Source organism: Ceratotherium simum, chromosome 34 (assembly GCF_057802395.1).
Source record: "Ceratotherium simum simum isolate JZ-2026a chromosome 34, ASM5780239v1, whole genome shotgun sequence".
In the NCBI taxonomy this organism is placed as follows: domain Eukaryota; kingdom Metazoa; phylum Chordata; class Mammalia; order Perissodactyla; family Rhinocerotidae; genus Ceratotherium; species Ceratotherium simum.
This window is the reverse complement of record NC_141933.1, coordinates 355920-367272: the sequence shown is the minus strand read 5'-3', so window position 1 is coordinate 367272 and position 11353 is coordinate 355920. Positions and strand designations below refer to the sequence as shown.

The following is an 11353-nucleotide window of genomic DNA, read 5'->3' as shown; positions in this document are numbered from 1 at the left end:
CCCGTGTCACCTGATCCTGTTGCTTATGTCCACCCTCACCGTCCACTCCAAGGCTGTGGAGCCCCACCACATTGTTACCACACATCACGACTAACACTGCACCGTGAATCACACACGGTGCCGTGTTCTGAGCCTCCACCTGGCAGTGCATGGACCTCACTTTCTTCCTGTCAACTTAAAAAGCAAATTTGCCTGTTAGTTTATCTCAAAAGGAGTTTATTCAGGAATAGCCCAAAGAATTGCAATTCAGGATGTACATGTTATGGCGAACCATAGACAAATCCAGAGAACAAAGGAGAGGAGCTGCTTTTATTGAGAAAAGGGGGGAAAGGGAGGGGCTCTTCTTAAAGAAAGTCCACTGGGGGAGAGTGACAGATCACGGCAGCAACAGCTTCTCATTGGCTGGACTGTGGCATTTCTCATTGGCTGGGCTATGGAGTTTCTCATTGGCTGGGTTGTTGCCGGGTGGGGAGAGAAGCTTCCTTCAGTAGGAAAGTAGTTGTACTTCCTGTCTGAGATGCAAGTGTCCTTCTCTTCCTGTTTGGTGACACTGACAATGTGTGATGGGTGTGACAGCTCCCCCTACAGGCCTTCCCGCCTCCAGTTTAGTTAATGTTTCTTTCATTAATTTCCACATTTTTCCCTTCTGATCAAGATCTTTCTCTGAAAGCATCATTGATCAGCAGTCAGGTTCTCTGCTCGTAGTAGTCTTGTCCCTCAGTTCCAGGAAGGACCTTTTCCAGTTGTCATGTCCCATGCTGGAGGGACAGTACATGGGGGTTGGAGACCATTCTGCCACATTTGAGAAACGAGGAAGGTTAGGAGGGAGAACTCTCAGGCATTTCTTATTCAAAGTCTATATTTCTCTGAGGTCGCAGGCGTTGGAGATCATCTTGAAGTGCTGAGCCAGCATCACCTTATTGAGCACGTCATTTTCACAGAGGTTTGAGGCAATAGGTACAGAACTTTATAACAAGTATACAGAGTAGGATTAAGAGCAATACTATAAGCCCAGTTGCAGGATGGTTCTAAACCAGGAGCCCAGACCTGAAGGTAACCAGCTGGACAAAGCAAAAGACAGTGGGTTGTTAGGTGCAATTAGTTGTAGCCAATGTGCCTGCTCTCTAATCTTATGTAATTAGGTTTCTATTTCCCCAGAGGCATTTACCCATGTGCACCAGGAGGTGTTCACCACTGCACAGACACCTCCTTGCTTAGTAAGTAGGTAATCAAGGGCTATATGATTATCCAAAACTACCTTGACCAATGAGTTAAGTGACCATTGCTGAGTTGAAATTGCTTTGGCTGTGGAGTCGGCCAACTCTTTTAGTGTCAGGGAGAGATTCCTGAACATTTGTTTGTCAGCACTCACTCTGATCCATGGGAAGAAAGCTCGTCCCATGGAGGCAAACCCAGAGTCACGTTTGCCTCCTGGAAGTTCTCGTTTAGAGCGACTATGGAGATTCAATGGGAGAGACCAATCAGAGGTCTCTGTTTGGTTATGCAGAGAGAACAGGACAGTGAATATGGCAAGGGCACACTGTCCTTGTATTCTCCGGCTGTCAAGGCAATGAGTTGTGCAAGCATAAAGGCCATTACTGAAACCTCCACAGCTGAACAGTGGAGACACCAGATCACACTGACCTAGTGAAGGTATAACCAGGGGGTGCACATAAGGCCTCTGCATAAGTGGGGGTATCTATGGACTCACTCATTGGCAGAGAGGTGTTAACGTTATCTAACCAAGGCTCAGATATTATGTTGTTACACACTGAGAGGTTGCCTAAATATATGGGTATATCAAGAAATTTACAGATGGCCTGATTTATAATGGTGGCCCCAAAGAATTTTTCATACAAATATTTAGAAGACCTTGTTTTCCCCTCCCAAGGCTGGGTCAAATTAAAGCAAGGAACAAGTTTAGGCAGGCTTAGCACCCTGAGTTGATAAAATGGGCCAGAAGCTCAATTTAGACAAACAGCAGCCTCTGGAATCCCAGTGAAATTGCTTATTGGGTGCACCACGGGGTCATTACTGTCTTGGACAGACCGAGGTTTCTCATGGCAAATCCAGCAATCAGAGAGGTTCCCCCTTTCACAAGGGATTGGAAAACACAAACAAGGGCATTGTCCTTCCAGGAGAGAGAGGGAGAAGATAAAGTAAGAAACAACAGTGGGAAGAGGGTACACAGGCCTGGTCCCATCATCTGGGGAAAGCTGCCTGCCTCGGATGTTGGCTGCCTCTCTTCCTGGTCAGTGTGATCTGGTGTCTCCACTGTTTGTTCAGGACCAGATGTCAGGTGGAACCTTCTTCAGCTGTGAGAGGTGCACCCAAGGCTCGCGTCCCTGAAGCTTGCCTGCCATCTGGGTAGTGAGGAGAGCCTAGTATAGTCCCCTCCAAGGAGATCTCAAGGGCAGTAAAATTGGAAACGTTAGCTTGCAGAGCTGCAGCCAGACACTTAAGAAAACTGGGATCCAGTTTAGGATCAGTCCAGCTTACACATATAACAAAACCTTAAAGACAATTAATAGGACTAAAATTTAATATCTACAAAGGTACAAACATAATTTCTCTCTCTACAATTACCCCCAATTTTATTAAAGATAATCATAGTTAAAACTAATTTGTTTGTATTAAACTTGGTATGATAAATGCAGCAAGAAAGGGTGATTGACCATACAAGCTTTCTTTCCTTTTTTTTAAGATTGCTTTGCTGGAACCTTGTAAGCAAGGTACTAGGCTGACTTTTCCAAGCAATCCTCAAAGTTATGTCATTTTTGAGTCCATGTACGTCTCTCTTGAAAATGAAAATTTGGTCAAAGCCTTCGTAATAGTAGCCAATATTTCCAATTGTGTCCTGTGATAAAGAGAACAGATTCTCACTGAATTTATGAAAATACATATATTGTCATGAAAAGAATACTTAAGAGTTGCCAAATTCTGGAGGGATCAGGTAGGGAGAAAAAGATAAATGTTTCAACCCCTGTTGCAAAGATACGCTTTGCCAAATTGCTGTAAGTTATAAGTAGCTTAAAGGAGAGAATAAAAAGGGGTCTTTTACATCTGGAAAAGAAAACATTAAAGCAATCAGTCTTCCACTCGAGTTCCAGAAATTTCCATCCAGTGTTATGATCTTAAAGTCATCAAAACCTGTATTCCAGACTACTTATTAAAGACCTTCCCATGAATCTCTTTGAAGATGAAACATATTTGTAAAAGCATCAGAGTAAAACAGTAACTGTCTGTAAATGACAAAACACTTTTTAGAAAAGGTGATGGGTAAATGCAATTGACAAGGAAATTTGGGTAGTTTTAGTGGCATACATTTCTAGATAGCAACTAGAACTACAAGTGATAATGTTATATCTATTTTACCAAAGTAAAATTAAAGATTTCAAAGGCAAATACAAAAGATTAAACAGTTGTGAGCAAAACTTAGCTCTTTTAAGAAGACTCAGTTTTCCTAAGTAATTAAAAACTTGATTTAAAAAACAACACAGGAAATTATTTTGATAAAACACAAAATCCCTGTTTTCTAGGCATATTATTTAAAAGGTAAAAAAGCTTTCACAATCTGTTACCAAAAGCAGACCAATAGCCCCCCAAAACCTTGTCCTTTTAACAAAAAAGAAAGCTGAATTTTAATTTTGCATCAGCTTACTTTTGATATTAAACTCATTCATTCCAATCTTGGCCAGTCCTGACCACATATAACATTCCTTTCCCAAGATTCCTTTCCACAAACCTTCTACAACTTTTTTTAAACATTCAAATTTTGTCCTTTGTTTTCCCTTGACAAAAATACATTTCCATTCCTCATACTTTTTCTTAGCAAAAACACACATTCTACTTTCCTTGCATACAGAGTTATCTCCCTTATTATTTCTAGTAGCTTTAAACAATTGTGAACAGTCTGTACCTAGCAAATTTATAAATACATTTCATAACTCCTAGAAGTCTATTTTCCACATGGTAACGTTTCCCATGTGGCACAAAACATGTTTACCAATAGGCCCAAATATCTTTAGTTTTCCTGCAACAGGAAGCCAAAACTAGGTAAACCTATTTTTAATCATGTTTCACTGTTTTATCTTATCTGGAAATTATCTAGATATTTAATGACTAACCATCATTTAGTTTAACTTAGCAAAACTCTAAAGTTTCAAGTCACCAAAAAGATTTGGGGAAGCTGTTTTCAAGCACACACTGATAACTCGGAAGACATACCTATTTTAATTAAAACCTAGCTTAAATTAGCTTTATTTACCAAAGATTATCCCAGATCCTCTGAACTTGAAAAACGTTTGGATTAGTTTATTATATCTCTGAGAGTTTTGCAAATACTCAGTTCATAAGAACGCTTGATTTTCTTTAAGGCAATTGAATAAAGCTGTTTTACAAGTTAATTTTGGCAATACCATCCAGAGGTAAAATACACATATATACCACATATCTATAGCATACAGACACAGACATACGTAACATGCAGGTAGACACAGACAGAGATCTCACAGCTGTTATTTTAAAACTTTAGCTATGTCTCAGGTAAAATAATATACAGCTCAAAAGAACAGTTGGATCCAAATTGTGTTTCTGGCATATAGACTAAGTTAAGATTACCTGCTCAGATGGCCAAAGAGTTTTTTTTCCCCTAAGGATTTTTATTTGAATGCTGTCAAATTCTAGAATTATTTCTCCCTTTTGAGCAGGATGGGTAACTTACCAAGAAGCATCAGCAAACAGACAGGCAGAAATAGAAAGCAAGTCTAGGGTAACTGCTATTTAAATTTTTCCTTCTAGTTGTTTATTTGCTCCAGTTAACTTAGAAATAGCAATTAGGGCCCCACGGCATAGCAGTTAACTGTATACGCTCTGCTGCTGGCGGGCCAGGTTCGGATCCCGGGTGCGCACCGAGGCACCACTTGTCAGGCCATGCAGTGGCGGCGTCCCATATAAAGTGGAGGAAGATGGGCACAGATGTTAGACCAGGGCCAGTCTTCCTCAGCAAAAAGAGGAGCATTGGCATGGATGTTAGCTCAGGGCTGATCTTCCTCACACACACACACAAAAAAACTGGCCAGGGTCCCTAAAGAAGGGCTGCCCTTAGAGCATTTAGATGATGGGAACCCATTTGTCAAATTTTTCCAAGAACAAAAGAAAACTCCTAGCTAGCCTGCTTCCAAAAGGAACCTAACCCTTTCAGTGCACTACCGTAAGGAAAATAACTGAGGACAAAGCCTTTCACCATCCCGAACAAAGTTGGAGAGCTCAAAACGCAAGGAGAGTGGAGCTCGGGACCCGAGTGGAGACTCGCCACACTGAACGTAGTCGGGAACTCACAGAAGCAATGTGTACGAGGGGCTCAGCTCGGGCGTCTCACTCAAGTCCAGGGTCGCTGTCTCTCGAGGTCGCCTCCTTCAGATCCCACTGTTGACACCATTTGAATGTCAACTTCAAAATAAAATAGCCAGTTACCTTACCAGCAAATGAGTTTATTTGAGAACAGCCAGGGCAATTGCAATTCAGAACACGCAAGCTATGGCAAAACCAGAGGCAAGTCCAGAGAACAAAGAGGGTTTTCTTTTATAGAGAAAAAGGGGGAGTGGGGAGGGGCTGTTCTAGATGAAAGTTCACTGGGTGAGAGTGAGAGCTCAGGGGGGCAACAGCTGCTCGTTGGCTAAGCTGGTCGCCGGGCAGGAAGAAGTTCCTCCCCCCTCCTGCTGGAGCAGTAAGGCAGCAGCCAACTTCCTGTTGTAGATGCAGGTCCCCCTCCTGCTGTTTGAGGTGACTGAGGACAAGCGTAGGGCGTGAGAGCTCCCTCTGCAGACCTTCTCGACTCCAAGTTTACCTGAGGTCTCCTTTATTAATTTCCACAAGAAAAACAAACCTGACCTGGCTGTATGATATTTGTATTACACTGCCCCAATGTGAATAAACATGGTTTTCAAGCACAAAAGTACTCACCCAAATCGGCCACATGGAGGACCAAAGAGCAAGTCTCAACAAATGCCAAAGGTTTGACATCACAGAGGGTCTGTTCCTTGAGCACAGTGGATGTAAGCCAGAAACCAATTTTTTAAAAATCCTGGGGCCAGACCGGTGGCGCAAGCGATTAAGTGCGCGCGCTCCGCTGCAGCGGCCCAGGTTTCACCGGTTCATATCCCGGGTGTGCACCGGCGCACCGCTTGGCAAGCCATGCCGTGGCGGTGTCCCATATAAAGTGGAGGAAGATGAGCATGGATGTTAGCCCACGGCCTGTCTTCCTCAGCAACAAAAAAAAAAAAAAAAAAAAAAAAAGAGGATTGGCAGATGTTAGCTCAGGGCCGATCTTCCTCACACACAAAAAATAAATAGAAAAATAAAAATCCCTATTAAAAAGGATTAAAAACTAAATAGTTCATTGGTCAAAGAAGGAATCACAACAGAAACTAGAAAATATTTTGAACTTAATGTTAAAGAAAAAAACCACAAGTCCAAACTTGTAGGAAGTAGCTGAAAGGGAATTTTTATCATCTTAGATGCATACATGGGAACAGGAAAACATCAGTGACCTAAGCATACATCTCAAGAGTTGACAGTAAGAAGTTAAGCCCCCGCATATTAGAAGAAAATACAAAATAAAGAAGAGAAACTAGTGAAATAGGAAAAAAATACAAAAGTGAGGATCAATAAAGCCAAACATTAGTTCTTTGTAAAGACGAATAAAACTGATAAGGTTGTTGAAGATAAAAAAAGAGAGAAGCTATAAATAACCAATATCTGGACTGAAAAAGGGGAAATCACTACAGATCCTAGAGACATTAAAAAAGAAACAGCAGGGCCGGCCCCGTGGCTTAGCAGTTAAGTGCGTGCGCTCCGATACTGGCAGCCCAGGTTCGGATCCCGGGTGCGCACCGACGCACCGCTTCTCTGGCCATGCTGAGGCCGCATCCCACATACAGCAACTAGAAGGATGTGCAGCTGTGACATACAACTATCTACTGGGGCTTTGGGGAAAATAAATAAATAAAATTATATATAAAAAAAGAAACAGGATATTATGCAAAACTTTATGCCCCAAAATTTGAAAATATAGTGCAAATTGACAAATTTCTAGAAAAACACAACTTACAAAAACCAGCACTGGAAGAAATAGAAAAATCTGAATAGTTCTAGAATTACAAAAGAAATGGAATACACGAGGTAAAAACTTCCTACAAAGAAAACAAAGAATTCATTGGTGGACTCTACCAAACATTTAAGGAATAATTAACACCAATATTACACAAACTTTCCCAAAAGAAAACGGGGAAACACTTCCCAGCCAGGAGGCCACCACAGCCTTGGTACCCACACTACTAGAGCTGAACCCTATGACTCAGCAATCCCACTCCCAGGTACGCACCCAAGAGAAACGCTCACACACACCCAGCAAAGGACACGCACAACAGTGTTCCCAGCAGAGCTGTGTGAAGCCGAGACCTGGGAACGCCCCGCTGAGCATCGAGACAGAACGGGTAAGGAAAGCATGGAACAACCGTGCAGCAGAGAGAACACAGCGCCGACAGTGAACAGACCACTGTCCCTCTCACAGTGCTCAGCAAAGAAAAGAACATATAATATAATTCCACTTATATAAAGCTCACAAACAGGCAGAAGGAGTCTATAGAATTAGAGGTCAGAAGAGCAGTTCTCTCGAACCTCTGTGCCTTTGCACATGCCTTCCCCCATGCCCCGGGAACTCAAGTAGCTCCTGTATCAAGGTGCCTCCCAGGCCTCATCAAGATGCCTGACCAAGGCCACCATAGTGCCCACAGTGCCCACACTGTGCAGCTCCTGTGGGTGGGCTGCTGTCTCAAACACCACTTAGTTCCAGAGGCTAACTCAGTGTCTGACCTGAGGCCCTTGGAGGAACATCTTATTTTTGTAGCATCCCCACACAGGAGGGAAGAGAACGTCGCCCCTGGGCCAAGACCAACGTGGAACTCAGGACTCCAGAAGCGTGCACCATCTCTTGACTGGCCCGCTTCCTCATGGTCTGACTGAAATCGCAACTTCAAGTCAAGACCTTCTCACTCGAGGTGAGGAGCCCAGATCTCCCTACACCTGCCACACTGTGAACGTCCTGCCACGTGGCAGGCTTCACCCATGAATCAGAGGGCGCTCTACTTTCCAAACCTTGGGATGACACTCAGTTGGCCATCTCTAGCGTCACTTAAACAAACTATCAACAATATAACCAGTCACATATGAACCCAGAGCAGCCACTGGTCAGGTTTAATCCTCAAACCCTTGCTACTTCATCCTCCATGTTTTCCACTTCACCTGGGTGCTGTCTGTGAAGATCCCAGGTGCTCTGTACTTACACTATGCACACTTCTCTGTATGTATCTTAAATTTCAATAAAAAAGGAATATAGGGGGCCGGCCCCATGGTGTAGCAGTAAGTATACGTGCTCCGCTGCTGGCTGCCGAGGTTCTGATCCTGGGTGCGCTTGTCAGGCCATGCTGTGGCAGCGTCCCATATAAAGCAGAGGAAGATGGGCACAGATGTTAGCCCAGAGCCAGTCTTTCGCAGCAAAAAAGAGGAGGATTGGCATGGATGTTAACTCAGCGCTGATCTTCCTCACAAAAAAAAGCAAAAAAAGGAATATATTTACAAAAGTAGAGCAGGACAGGGACTTCCACCCAAAGACGCCCTGGGCGGCATCTCTCCCACGTGTCTGACCAGTCCACCTGTAGCACTGGGGTCTCTGTAGACGGTGTCTCATAAACATGGACTGGGGTTTCTCTCTTCAGCCCCTCACCCTATTCCTGTTTCCTGAGACCCTATGTCAGGACACTGACAAGCACTGAGGAAGAGGCAGGAACAACCCAAAGGCTCTCTATTTCAGGAAACGTGTAGTTAGACGGGGCCGGAGGAATAAGGGAAGGGGCAAGGAACTCACATCTACTAGGTGCCTGTTTGGAACTGGATCAGGAAGACAAAGCACTGCCCAGCACGCCAGGACCTTCGAGAAGTGGGCAAGAATGGTCACCTCTGGGGGGGAGGGCAATACAAAACTGGAGGTGGGGGGACTTCTGTACACTCCAGATCCCCCGTCAGGTGAACTGGGTCGGTTTAAAAACAACGATAAGGACATAACTGGGTGAATCAGGTAAGTTCAAAAATATGTATAAAGACATGACTTCCAGTGAATCCTACGTGGCCCCCTCTGTGGCCAGTGTCCTGTCTGGGCGGGATGTGGCCACATGGATGGTGGTCACCTGCGTGCTCGGCTTCGTGGGGTGTCTCAAAGTTGACGAGCGCCTTCCCCCACGTTTTCTCACCGGTCCCCAGAGCAGCCAAGTCCTCGTATCTCCATGGGGTGTCACAAAGGGGCCCAAACAGCTTCAGGGCCAAACGTTTATTTTGAATTGTTTTCTTCACCCTTACGAGAATTGCAAGAAACAAACCTAAGAGGTTATGGCATAGAAAAGAATGAAATGAAAGTACAACATTTTAGCAGCTTTCCTAAGATCTAATTCTTGTGGTGGGGAAGGGAGCCCGCCCAGGAGTCAGGCCAGCAGAGGCCTTCCAGTGACCTGCGATGCATTCGAAACCCCACAGCCAGATTCTAAGTCAAAAGCAGCTACTTTTTCCAGTGCACACTTTGCATAAACAATATTCAGATCCAGGTGCACTGAGCATTTACCTGCATCCCAGCACTGAATCTTCACTGCCTGGAGGGAGGTACTTGGTGGGCCTGGTGTACAGATGAAAATGATCAAGCTTAGACGCTCAAAAGATCGGCCTCTGGTCACCACAGAGTGAAGGTCACACTCAGGTCAGCTGGTTCCAGGCCCTGCACCTTCCCAGTGCTCAGCCACCTCCTTTAAAGACAGTCAGAAGAGCAGTTTAATAAAATGGTAAGGAACAACTCTGCCGTGCAGTCCCCTTATCTGCAGACCTCATCTGCCAAAACATCAATTCTGAGAATTGGGGACTGGCGCACAACTTAACGTTTGTTGAATAAGCACCAAAAATATAAGTCACAACGTTTATGCGCTAAAGTTCATAATGTTTATTCACCTGAGAACATCTCAAACCCATGCGCAGATTCCAACAAGCCTTGACTGCTGTTTCCCATTAAACACAAAGAAATAAACTAACATAGAGATAAGAAGTCTGGGTCTATCCGGCATCAGCACATACTCAAGATATCACATGAGCACACTGTATTTCAGCAAAGGAATCAAAGACATTGCTCATGATTTCTTCTGCCTCCTCTCAACAACCCTCCTCTCTACCACGTTTGGGGCATCTGTGACCGCCTGCCACCTGGAGTATTGCCCCACACATAGCTCCAGGCAGCAGGCCTCGGCCTGGCTCATCCCTTCCTCCTCCGAGGCACCCGCCGTGGCGCCAGCCCACAGAAGTATCTCCCAAACGGTTTGCTGAAGTTAGTTTTAGAAGAGTCACTCAAGGTCAGTACACTTTGTCTAAAGAACAAGAAAGTGAATACTGTAATTAAACAATTTCTATCAAAATTGTTAAAATGAAATTTCAGCACTTAAAGAAGTAAGTCCGCAAGAAAAGTCAGTTTTTTCTTCAACAACCTCCCATCCCTTTTGCTCCAGCAGGAACTGGCGCTCCTGGGGACAGGGCTTCCCATAAGGCCCTCTCAAGTGTGGCTGGTTCCTCCCCGTGCTGCTTACTGCCAGACCAGTCTTCCCCTCCTCGGTAAAACTCCCACCTTTCCATTTTATGTCCTTCGCCGAGCACCACTGGCGTCAGCCTGTGGACGCCAGGCCACGCCCCTCATCAGGTAACCCTCCTAGGCTGGCCTCCCCGTCCCACGTTTCCCCCACCAGGGATTTCCTCTGTTCTGCTCAGCGTTGAATCCCGGCACCTAGAACACAGCCGGGCACAAAGGAGTTAATAACTATCCTCGAATGAACGCACTCAGGCGAGACTCTGAACTATTTCCGTTAATTGACAATGTTAGACGCATGAAGCACTACCCATAGACCACAAATGGGGCCTTAATGAATAACGTGGCCACCCTCGTTCCTATAACTTCATCCATCTACGTATACTCTCCAGCTGTACGACCAGGTCGGTGCTCGGCAGGGACTGCTGTGCAGAAACTTGGGAGCCAGACTTCGCTCCAAGTCACCGAGCCGAGCCCCCTGACAGCCACGCCAACGTCACGGCCAGACGACTTCACGCCCTCACGGTGCCCAACGTCCGAGGCCCGCCCACGGAGCGCGCCCGCCAACCACGCTTCCCAGCCCGCCCAGACCACCGCTCCTCCCCGCCGCCACGTGGGCGCGAGGAGTCCGCCCCCAGAGGCCGCGCCCGCCCCGTTGGCCACGCCCATGCCTACCCGGCC

At 45.3% G+C, this 11353-nt stretch overlaps 1 long non-coding RNA gene across 1 annotated transcript; it reads right to left on the bottom strand.

Annotated features, from left to right (window-relative positions):
- Window positions 1-205: 205 nt before the first annotated feature.
- Window positions 206-11219, bottom strand: LOC147912504 (uncharacterized). Its single transcript, XR_015549683.1, has 3 exons — window positions 9674-11219; window positions 9309-9409; window positions 206-8599 (listed from the first exon to the last, which is right to left on the bottom strand). It is a non-coding gene; the product is annotated as an uncharacterized LOC147912504 (long non-coding RNA).
- Between the last annotated feature and the right edge of the window lie 134 nt (window positions 11220-11353).